Here is a 12,542-nt window from a genome sequence, read left to right on the forward strand (position 1 = left end):
ATGGTATCATTTGGCTTCTTTAAAAAAAAAAAAAGCAGGCAGACTGCTATTTCTTCTGTCAAGAAATGCTGTAATCTCTTGCTGTAATCTCTCTCAAGACTCCATTACTGGAATATTTTCTGAGCTATGCTCCATTTTAATAGACAGGACAGTAAAAGAGAAGAGACAATAAACAAGGTTAGGAGAGAGAGGAACAGGTCAGGAAAATAATCTTCAGTCTGGACTCAAACTCAGGTTGCCTGAGGCTCTTTAAACCTTAGAATAAGTGGTGATTCTCTTAAACATTTAATTTAGTTATCAACTTTGTCTTGGGATGTTTATGAATATGTATGTAGTGTGCTTGATTGAAATGCTGTGGATGAATAAGATTGAAACTAACTTCAAGTCTATGCTGAAGGCATAGTGCACCCAAAAAATTTAATTCATCATATAAAAGCAACCATTTCTCTTCACAAGGCTTTATTTAAACCGCTCATATGGATTGGTTTTTTACGACACCTTTATAACCTTTTTGGATCTTTTTTGAGTTTTGGTTACCTTGACTTTCAGTGAAAGACAGATATCTTAATTTGTATTTTGAAGATTAACTGAAGTATCTGGAACGACATGAGGGTGAGTACTGTAAATGATGACAGAATTTTCATTTTTGAGCACTGACTGAAACCACACAGCACACTGTGCTCCCAACCTCTCTTCCTTCTGTATGATTCTGTATGATTCATCTTTCTAAGGTGCGGTTCCCAGCGGCAAGACATCTCTTTCATACACATGTACATCTCTATTCACTGCTTTGATCTTAAACAGAGCAGAAATGAAATTCCAGGGAATGCCCATTAATAAATAATGAGGCCACTGTTAAAAACAGGCAGCAATAGAGGTTGTTTAATTTCCGCCATCATGTATATTTTAGATGAATAAAGTTTTTTTTTCTTTTTTTTAATGGTCTTGGTATTGCCCTTGTCCTTCATTGTCTGTGCATATATGTGTGCTGGGTTTAAAATAAATATTGAATGTTCAGATTTTGTAGACTCCCTCCATGTCTTTATCTGACATTCACTGGCACATTTCTTTATCTATCTATCTATCTATCTATCTATCTATCTATCTATCTATCTATCTATCTATCTATCTATCTATCTATCTATCTATCTATCTATCTATCTATCTATCTATCTATATATCTATCTATCTATCTATCTATCTATCTATCTATCTATCTGAGAAAAAAAGTTAATACAAAAGTTAATAAAAGTTCATAACATAACTAAGAACTCCATTAAATCACCTGAGCTATGACGAATAAACCTCTAAGCAAACATAATTTTCTTTTCATTGTGTGCAAATTATCTTTACTGAAAGTTTATTATATTAAAAAAACTAAGTTTACTAAGCAAAAGGATCCTCAAATATGTGCTAGATTTAAAATGTATACTTGTATCTTCTGCTTTGGTTGGACAAAAAATGTCTCAATCCCTGCTGTATGAAGAGTCAGATTTCCACAACTAGCATCTTATTCTGGCTGGTAATATACTGTCCATTTCTACAGGAAAAGAGTGTCTAACCAACATGTAAAGTCAGCAAACACAAATCTGAAATCAGATCTTAATCTCACACTGCCATATGACAACAGCCTAAACAGAAAAATGACAACTGACAATAACAACCACAGCTGACCCTTTGCTAATCTACACTCTCGATGTTTCTCATTTAGACAAGCTTTTCAGAACATTCCATGAAAATGAACTAAAGATTTCAATGGAAGGAAATTGAATAAAGCATTTTATTACATGTGCTCGAAAAACAAATTATAATGATTATATTACTATTATAATTATTATATCTGCTGTTTCTCTTTAAATCACTTGAAATTACACAATAACATGACTAAAAAAAATGCAGAGACTGAATCAGAATTGAAACAAACGCTTCTCACAGTCAACTGAAAAGTCAGAGACCTCAGTTAAAACCAATTAATATTACTATTAATCACTGTTCCTAGCATTTGAACACGTCTTTAGTAACTAGAGACTACAATGACCTGAATCAATACATAAATGCACTGAAATTAAGTTGAATGAATATACCTTGAATCAAATGTTGGCAGCATAAGTTCTATAATAACCATGAGAAGGAAATGTTAGTGTTGGTATGAAAAAAATAATAAATTCTCCCTGCTTTCACCGTCAAGGTTAACTATAGACCCGATATAGTCCGGCTATGAGTAACCCACTTCTAGCTAAAATAACCTTGCATTTGGTTACATGTCGTTTTTGCCAAAATAACTTGCGAGATCAAAGTCAACAGTGATTACAAGGTGTTTGATTTCATGTCTTAGCCTGTGCGTCTTTTCTTGGGCTATTGTTAGACATCTATTAAATTTTCACTGACAGCTCGAATTTTGCCTAGAATTAGCCTAGATGTCAGGGCTGAGTTTGGACGGCTATTACACGTCTTTTAAACGCAAAATTGCTTGCTGGACTATGTCTTCTCTGGGAAACTTGTCAATTTTATAAGTGATCCAACAATAATGTTTTAAATTTGCTCTTTTCCATCTTTGCACTGTCATTTGTAACATATGTGAAACTTAATTTTATAACTTCTGTCAGTGTTTTGCAAACTGAAACCATTGGTTGCTCCAAAAAGTATGGTAAAGTATAATTTGAGGGTATTTAGCTTTATAGCCATTAATAGTATATGAATACATGCTGTCTCCATTATAGAATACCAAAAGCAGTTATAAATTTAAACTGTTTCTTGGCCAGGTGTGTCATTGCATCATTAACTTCTGCGCCAAACACTTTTTTTGCGTGACATTTGCATTTGCAGTCTGTTGTTGTTATTGTCTCTCTACTGTAGATTTAGGGATGACACATTCACAAGGATGTCGCCTTTCAATTTGTGCGTTTGTCTGGATGAGTCAGTAAGGTGTGTATTTTATCCAGCAGGAGAACTGCATTTGTATTCAATTCATCATTCTTTGTGAAATGGCAGTGAGTTTAAATCCAGGCCGAACAATCTCAATCCCCTCGCCACATCTCCCTCCCTCGCTCACCCCCGTCATCTCTCTCTCCTTTTCCGAACGTGCCCTGCATGAGAAGCGAGGCAGGCGATTGAGTCGCAATTTCTCTGTGTCGCTTTCATGCCCTTCTGTTTCATCGTGGCACCATTTTTCACTGATCTTTTCAAATTTCAGCTTCTCTTTTCCACTGTCGCTTGCATTTGAGCCGAAACGTTTTATAATCTTCCTCTCAATTCATCTTCATTTGATTCTCTTTTCATTAGTCAGTTCCTGCAATCCACAAACCTGACTTCCTCTAACTCTTTAATCCAAAATCATTCCTTTAGTTGACACAATCCTCTGATAGCCTTGCATGCAAATACAAAAAATAAATAAATAAACAAATAAAAAATGCAGTGATAATCTGCTTTCTGACTGCTGATGTCTAATACCATCAGTGACCTCTGCCACATCCCTCAGTCTGATCTAATTCTGATGGGCTGAGCAGTTGGAATGGCTGGATTCCAACGGTTGCACTTTATTTTACAGTAAGTGCACTTACATGTACTTAAAGTGTACTGACCTAAGAAAGTACTGGTTAATATAAGGCAACTACATGGGCTCAGGTTAGGTTTAGGGGTGGGTTCAGGGTTAGTACCTAGTTATTACCCAGTTATTGCACGCACTATATTATGTACATAACATGAGGCCAGGACTGTAAAATAAAGTGTATCATTCCAAATGTAAGGATTAGGGATGTAATGATTCATTTTGCTTGATAAGTCGATTTAAAATGCAGACGCAACTTCATTGATCTGTTCACACCAGTTTTGGCTTGGCTGATTTCGTCACCATTACTTTATGAAATAGCTTGCTTCAAGGACGTAATATAGAGGAGGAAACTACAATTATGCACTTCGGCAGGATTTTCACGTCATTTGTCATACATTTAGGGTGTGTTCACACATGTAGTTCGGTTATCTTGGTTCTTTTGGTCCGGACCAAAAAGAAAATTATACATTTAGTCCAGGTTCGCTTAGCATTTTTAACTCCGAACCCCCCCCCCAAAAAATGTTTTTATGACATTTATTTTGCGACAGAACTTACTGAACATGCAAAACATATGCCGTATGCTGGACTAAATGCACTCCTTGTATGTGTGTACATATGATGGTTTTTTACTTCATATGTACTCACAAAGATCTTAGAAAATGTGTAAAGAAGTCAAAACAGCACCATCACACACAAGTGAAAATTTGCAGCAAGAAGACACGGTTCTGACGCCTGTTCAGACCTGAAAACCAGCATTCTGTGCGTTTTAGGGTCGCATCTTTTGACATCACATCCTGTTGTTGGTTCGTTTACATGTCTTTGGTCCGTGTTGCATTATTTCAGTCAAACCACACTAGAGTTTGTTTGGAAGCGGACAGAGACCCATCTTTTCAGTGTCTCGGTCCACTTGTTTGGTGCACACCAGGGTTTAGATGGCAGCGTTCACACTCATTCAAATGAACCACACTAACAGAGCAATGGCACCAGGGTTCATTTTAATCCAACCAAACATGCCAAGTGTGAACACACCCTTAGATTTGGTTGTAAACAAATAATAATGCAACATATAATAGCTAAAATAATCATGACCTCTCAACTTGTATAAGCAATTCAAGCTTGAAGTTTTAAAGCACATAACATTACAATAATAAGGAAAGTAAACAGCTTACAGAGTCCCTTCTTGTACCACCTGACAGCTGCAAATTCATTTCGGTGTTGATAGTGTTGACATAGCAAAGCAGAAATCTGACGATGTGAACAGCTCCAGGTAGAACGTCATGGGTTGCCATCTTGTAATTACGGTTACGACATGTTGTGAACTCAGCATAAGCTTGTTGTTTAACTCTACATAACCTCATGGAAAGCGCTGATGACGGGTGATGTCTGTGTGAGTATGGAAATACATATGTTGTCAGGCAACTGAGATTTTGGTAAGGAGATAAATATAAGGATCATGATTTTTCAGCAATATCACAGCACATTGTGAGTGTATAGTACCACTGTATGTTGTTTGCTTCTGTGATAGAGCGCTTGGACCCGGAAACTGTGACACGTGACGTCAGACAAAGGATTAGTTCACTTCAGAATTCAAATTTCCTGATAATTTACTCGCCCCCACGTCATCCAATATGTTCATGTCTTTCTTTCTTCAGTCGAAAAGAAACTATTCCAGGATTTTTCTCCATATAGTGGACCTCAACAGGGATCAACGGGTTGAAGGTCCAAATAGCAGTTTCAATGCAGCTTCAAAGGGCTCTACACAATCCCAACCAAGGAATAAGAGTCTTATCTAGCCAAACCATCTGTCATTTTCTAAAAAATAAACATTTATATACTTCTCTTTTTTTTTACCACAAATGCTTGTTTTGCACTATCTCTGCGATGCGCCACACTTTATGTAATAATGTTGAAAGGTCAAGTGTGTTCCGGTTCAAAAACTAGGGTAGGGCGAAAAAACTTAATCTCATTTTCTCCTTCAACTTCAAAAACGTCCGACATCGTTGTTTTACCTTTTATTTATTTATTTATTTATTCTGTAAATGGCGTTTGACTTAGTCTTTGCACATTCGCTATGTAAACACTAGGTCGGTACTTCCGCTGTCAGCCGTGACCTTTCAATGTGATTACGTAATGCGTTGCGCATCGCAGAACTAGTGCAAGACGAGCATTTGTGGTAAAAAAAGTATTTTTTTAATACATTTTTTAATAAAATGCCTGATGGTTTGTCTAGATATAAAACTCTTATTCCTCGGCTGGGATCGTGTAGAGCCGTTGAAGCTGCATTGAAACTGCAATTTGGACCTTCAACCCGTTCAAAACCACAACCATCCAATCATTTCATGATGGAGAAAAACAAATCTACATTTTTTCTTGTTTGTAAAGCTGTTTCCCTCAAACACACGACACTTAGGCCTGTCACGATAGTCAATAAATCAATTAATCGCACGATAAAAAAAATGAGCTCGATAATTTTTCAAGCCGCGATAATTTCCATTTGCATGCTTGTTTGTTTTCCTCGTCTCTCTCTCTCTCTCTCTCTCTCTCTCTCTCTCTCTCTCTCTCTCTCTCTCTCTCTCTACCAAAGAGACTGGATGACAGCTCTCGGTGAACCCAGTTGTATGGTCTTTTGTGTGGGGAGGCGGTGCTTGTCAGTCACATGGCAGGGTTTCCCATACGTTCATTTATTTGTGGCGGCCCACTCCACAATATCAATGCTGACCGCCAAACATTGATTTTCGATTGTTTTTTTTACTAAGCCTATTTAATATTGTATTTGATTACAGAGCGCCGTAGCGCATTCGCGCAGCACTACCTCTCGCTCATCCCTCTCTCTCTCTCTCTCTCTCTCTCTCTCTCACACTCGTACCTCTCGCGCTCTCTCTACCTCACTCGCTCGCTTGGTGGACATAAACTGCAATTCACTTTTGCTTTATTTGAAAAAAGCTTTGTGCTGGCAAAATTATTTTTCAAAAGTTTTTTGCCTATGGCCTGTTGAGGCTTTTTTTGTTTGTTTGTTTGTTTACAAAGGTCCTAACTGGCAGTTTTTGCCTGTTATGGAATGTATCACTATTTATGTCTAAGCCCAATGTTGAATATTTTTTGAAGTGCAATTTTGTTTACATCCATTTTATTTATTGTTTTTGGTATTTATTCAAGTGCATTTTTTGTTAACAGAGACTGAGAGTCCATTGCTTTTATTTTATTTTTTATTGTTTATCGCAATAATTTCTTGGACAATTTATCGTCCAGCAAAATTTGTTATCGTGACAGGCCTAACGACACAATAGAGAAGAAAAGACTATCACTACATCCGTTTCATGCCAACTTTGGAGATGCTGGATAGGAACATAGAACCAGTTAAACATACAAAATATTACTGGGTGCACCTTTAAATTCAAATTCATTCTTCATCTGGGTGGTTTCTCAGCAAATATTGAAATTTGCAATTAATTTGTGATAAATGTAATTAATTAATCAGCGTATTGTGTAATTAATTGAATATTTTTTATCAACCTACAGCCCTATTTTAAATATATATGTCCCCCCCCCCCCCCCCCCCCCCCTTTATGAAATAGCTCGCAGCAAGGATATCCTGGCCAAATTTGGCCTCTGTCCATCATGGCCTCCTGATCATCCCCATATGCTGATTGGTTTCATCACTGTCTCCTCTCCACCAGTAAGCTGGTGGTGGGCGTTCTGGCCAAGCGGCAACATTCTAATCTGAAAAATAAAGCCTACCCGGAAGTGCGAAAAACTGCAATACATCGAAAATCCGCTAGGGGCAGGTCCCAAAAGGGAGCAAATGTCCATAGACCCCATGTTAAAATGTCAGTTTTCACAGCATAAATTCATGTTTTTACAGGTTGGTCCCATGGACTTTTATTGTATTTTTGGATAGGTTCCGAGTGCCTGACAACTGTGAGGGGGGTGAATTTTTTGAAAGACAGCTGATAATGGGCTGTGCCGAGTGGAATTCCTGAAATTTGACGTCTCGGCCATGATCTGATGCAACACATCATACCACCTCTTTATCCTTTCTGTTATCCAACATTTGTATTGAACTATCGTACATAAAATGGGTTGCTCTGCTATAAACTGCACTTACCGACACTGTAGGAGTACTTCGCTCCATTTTTTCCGGTAGGTGACATTCCACTACTAGGCTATTTCACATAGTTAGCACTATTTAGCATCAATGTTTGTGGGCAGTGGTATTGCAACAGTTAGCATCAGATAAGTTAGCGTCCGAGGTACTGTACCTATGGTTATAACTGATGTTTGAAACACTGTAAATGCGTCTGCCAAATGAATAATATAATATAATATAATATAATATAATATAATATAATATAATATAATATAATATAATATAATATAGCCGAATGTCCAATAAAGCTATTCTCATTACCTATATTATTTTTGTCAGAAAATAGAACAAGTAGCTATGATAGTGAATGACTGACTTTTTTCATATGTAAAATTATCTGAATTGAGAGAGTTCGGGAACTGTGTGAAAGCTCTGTGATAGTGAGTTTAACAAGTAATAAACACAAGAAAAGAAAGGAAATTGAAATGTTCAAACAAAACTCTTTAAATATAAAAAAAGAGAAGCAGATAAATGACAATTCCGTGGAAAAACAAAAAAACTGGCGCGCGCTCAACACATGAATGTGCTGCTGCTCGTCTCAGCCATTCACTGAACAAGTTAGACGCAGAGAGAGTGACTGCAGGGAGAAAGCAAGAGCTCGTGCTCGCAGAACAGTACTGGCAACATCTGGAGGTTACTGAGGTTTGTCTAAAAAGTCGCTAGATTTGTCGCTAGTCGCTTTTTTGAAAAGAATTTCGCTAAAGGGGTCTGAAAAGTCGCTAAAATAGCGACAAAGGCGCTAAGTTGGCAACACTGCCTAGTCTGCCAGTCGATCTTATAACGTTACAGATAGCTGAGGCTGCCGCTGCTTGGCTGAAGAGGCGCGTCCACCGGCTGGCTCAGTCTCACACAAAGCCCGTCCTTTTACCCATATATGGATTGGCCAGAAAGTGGGCGGGGTTAGGATTTCCCAAGATGAAGCCGCCCATACCCCCATAAACGGCCTAAAAAACGTTATTCAGAAAGTCTATGGGTGACGTCATAGACCATACAGTCTATGGTTCTGGCGCAATATGGCTGCCGTCGCATCATCCAGGTGATGCTGCACATTGGTGGTGGTTGAGGAGATTCCCCCTTCCCTGTAAAGCGCTTTGAGTACCCAGAAAAGCGCTATATAAATGCAACGAATTATTATTATTATTATTATTATTATTATATGTCTAAAACAGAGGAAACATCACATCTCTAGTTGTTGAGCAGGCTATGCATTATAATAAGAGGCAATCCAGCACTATAATTTGTAATCGGTTGTGAAAAGCGACAGTGGCAATGTTCTTTCTAGCGCAGGCAGCTCTAAGACATGCGCTCTTATCTATTGTCTGTTATGAGGCTCACTTATGTTCTTGTGAAATCAAAATACAATGCAAACTATTGTGTGCCCAAATCATCATGATATACACACAAGATACAGTAGTAATTTATTAAAGTAAAAAGTAGGGCTGCATGTGAATCACTTTTTTTTTAAATAATTAATCGCACATGGCTTCTGTGATTGATCATGATTAATTGCACATAACATATAAATATATTTACAAATGCAATCTGTATCTTATGATAAATTTTAACTTCAATCATCCTATAAAGCTATAATAATAAACGTCTCGGTTACTGTAGCTTTGGTTTATTATTTATGAGAAGTAACTCCAGAGGGTGTTCCTCTGTCTTTGTCATCACTATATCTGCTCTCCTGTTTGAATGAGAAATACTTCTACTAAATGTTTTATTTATTAATTATTTTGCTTAAATTACTAATTAAAACATTTAGTGTAAGTATTTTTGTGTGCGAATTGATCCTTTCTCTTGTATATAATGTCAGTATCACAAGTTTCAATAGTTCTATGAAAAGAATTATTTCCAAACATATTGCCGCTCTAAGATGATGATGCATGGTATAACACTCTGGATTTTAATGAAATTCACTACATTACAGCATTGGAGGCTTGGAATCTGCTCATAATCAAAGCCTCAGAAAACCAGATGATGCATTAAACGCATTAATTATTATTTTTTAAATGTACCTACATTTCACTCCAGTTTCCAGCTGAAATGAACACTAGTGGCAAGAACACTCTTACAACTTTTATTTCTTTTCACACAAATTATAAATGGGCAACAGGGGTAGGTTACTGATTAATAAAGCTTATTTTTTGTATGGTTACTATGACCTCAAAACACCTTTACCAGTGCACGATTTGTAAATAATAAGTACATGTTGAGGTTAGTATCACATAACCAATTCTATGATGTAGTAAACTTGTTTTGTAGCTCAAGTAGTACAACACTGACTTGAGTCATGATTAATAAGCTCAAAGAGCATATTTTATTTTACATTTTGTTAACCGTATTGGTTAGGTTTAGGGTAGGGTTTAGTGTGTGTGGTACGGTATTTTCAAATGCGGTAGAGCATTAACCTTTTACTTTAGTTTTAATTAATCTGTTTCGGTTCAAACTGGCTTTTTTTCAAGCTTTTTGCACCACTTTGAACTTTAAAAGTGTTGTGAAAATTGCAAGAAGCAGTATATAACATTTTGTATAAATGTCATCATAGACATGTTTTCCAATGAGTCTGGGTTGAAAATATTAATGTGAAATACAGCCTACAATGGAATAATCTTTGTGCTATGTGTCCATGATGCCTTAAAATGCTGTCTACGGAGGCAGCTCACTAGGTTTTGAAATCCGTTTAGTTTACACTAAATAATTCGTCAATAACTGCATATTTAATATGGACCTTAACCACATACTGTCCAAATCAATTGACAATTCTGGTGGCACAAAAGTAGCCTGAAAACAGGACAACAAAGCTAACGTACACTTTTAAGTTTGACTTGGACATCAGATCTGTCAACAGCAGGATCAGGATAAGCTAGCCGGAGAGAGTGGGATAGAAGGAGATAACATAGAGAGAGCTCTTACTTCTGACACTGAAGCTGAATAGGTGCTGTTTCAGCTCTGAGGGTGATCTGGCAGTGAAAGCTAATGGACTCCACATCGACTCATTGGATGTCTGTCCTGCTGTTTGACTGTCTGTTGTTTGCCAGACTGTGAGTATGCTTCTTCTCATTGGGTTGATGTCTGAGAATCAGTGAGATGCAACGGTGTACATCCTGAGCGGTTTTATTCCAGAGGAGTGTCGGTCCATGCAGAAAGTCCAGGAAATTTGAGACTCGCAAGGACTATCCAATCAGTAAAAAGATGGCGTGACAGGAACTGCTTGAATACTTTAAATCAGCAATAATAGGCTCACCTTTAGTCAATAAAATGGCCTTCAAAATGGAAAAACTATTAGATATCTCACCAACTTTCCTCATGAATTCCAACTAACCAGTTGGGTTGCAAGCCGGTACTTCAAATCCTCTTTCTCACAAAATATCTGACTTCTCTTGCTCAGAATGAAAAGCCACAAAACTGAGTTATTTGTAATTATGTGCCATTGTTCACTGTCATTGTTCAGTTCTGGCTTTAGGAAAGAAGAGTCCTCAGATGTCCTCGCTAATTGAAGTGGAGTCCCTTCTGTTGTGTCGGACCAGTCAAGGAAAAAGCACATTCATCATTTTTTGTTTAGTCCAAAGGGAGGTTGTTCTGTAGAAAAAGCAAAAAGGGAAAATTCAATAATCAGATATAAGCTAGCGTTGCTAACAGTTTTCAGTGATGGCAGCTTTATAGATACATCACACTGACAGTATAGTCCTGTTGATGTTTTGTATGAAAAGAAATGGGTCATTTGTTAAAGATGGATTGGGAGTGAATCCATCTCACATTTCATGTCTAATTTGCCGCTTCTTTGTAATTATTTGTGAATGTTACTATCAATTTCGGAGTGAAAATGTTTTAAAGTAAATATATATATTTTTTTAGTGTACTGTATGTTGGCAGTAGCCAGCGAGGCATTGGAACAGAGCTACTGTGTATCTGTGTTTGTGTTGCAGGCTGATATATCATATTCTGAACAGACAGTGTGAATGTAAATTAAATTACTGCCTGTTTTATTAACACAAGTTACTTGTGTTCTCAAGTTTCATCTATATACACCAAAGATAAAAAATAAAAACAATTCATGACACAGACATACTCTACTAGAATAATTAAACAGCATATAGATATTAATTTAATGCCATTCTTAATTCATTTTTAAAGACTTGAATATTGGCAAGTGATCAGTTACACTGTGAAGAGAGATTGCTAGTGGATGTGTCTCTGGGCCTTTTAGCGACAGAAGATTTTAAAATCCGTCAGTCAATCTTAATACTGACAGTCGCTCTCAATAGAGTTAAAAATCTGCCAATAAAGCGTATCCATTCGGCCTGATGCCAGAATGCTGAATAGCTATAAAAATGCTAAATTTAATCTACTAAAATTGAATCCTCCGACCTCTATGTAAAATGCAAAGGGTAAGAAAAGCCATCTTAAACCGTACAAAAGAAGAAATACCAATATCCAGAGTGTTTCAGTCTTTCACAGTCTTCCAAAATAGTTAAAAGGTCCAGAGGAAATAGGTTGCTCTGGAGTTCTCAGATATTCTTCTTCTATATACGTAATTAAATTGTTCATTTAAATGTGTTCCATATGTTCTTTCTAAAATGTATTAAGAGAAATAAAAACAGAAACAAAGATCAAAGAAAAGTCAAATGTTGGCATATACGATGTACATCAGAAAATTCCAAAAGTTTGATTCCATGCTTGGAAAAAAACATGAAAAATTAAAATAGCCTATATATATTAAAAGCTGATGATAAAGACTAATCTAATCTACAGTATATGTATATATTTTCCTGTGAACACAAGGATATGGAAACATCCAGCCAGGATCCCTGGTAAAAGTACAGAGCTTTCAAATGAATGAGC

The 12,542-nt window shown here is 36.8% G+C and overlaps 1 protein-coding gene and 1 long non-coding RNA gene across 3 annotated transcripts in view; both read right to left on the reverse strand.

The window, feature by feature from the left end:
• flrt1a (fibronectin leucine rich transmembrane protein 1a) overlaps positions 1-12,542 on the reverse strand; it is a 98,661-nt gene that overhangs the window by 27,669 nt on the left and 58,450 nt on the right. For both annotated transcript variants that reach the window (XM_077206646.1, XM_077206645.1), the window contains one exon: positions 10,614-11,279. The gene's annotated coding sequence lies outside the window, so the exon portion shown is untranslated. The remainder of the gene's footprint in view (positions 1-10,613; positions 11,280-12,542) is intronic.
• LOC143714859 (uncharacterized) lies at positions 6,053-6,168 on the reverse strand. The gene is made up of 2 exons (XR_013195638.1): positions 6,130-6,168; positions 6,053-6,093 (listed from the first exon to the last, which is right to left on the reverse strand). It is a non-coding gene; the product is annotated as an uncharacterized LOC143714859 (long non-coding RNA).

The sequence above is a fragment of the Siphateles boraxobius genome, unplaced genomic scaffold, assembly GCF_051911475.1.
Source record: "Siphateles boraxobius isolate OS27281-9 unplaced genomic scaffold, OSU_SipBor_1 56, whole genome shotgun sequence".
Lineage (NCBI taxonomy): Eukaryota > Metazoa > Chordata > Actinopteri > Cypriniformes > Leuciscidae > Siphateles > Siphateles boraxobius.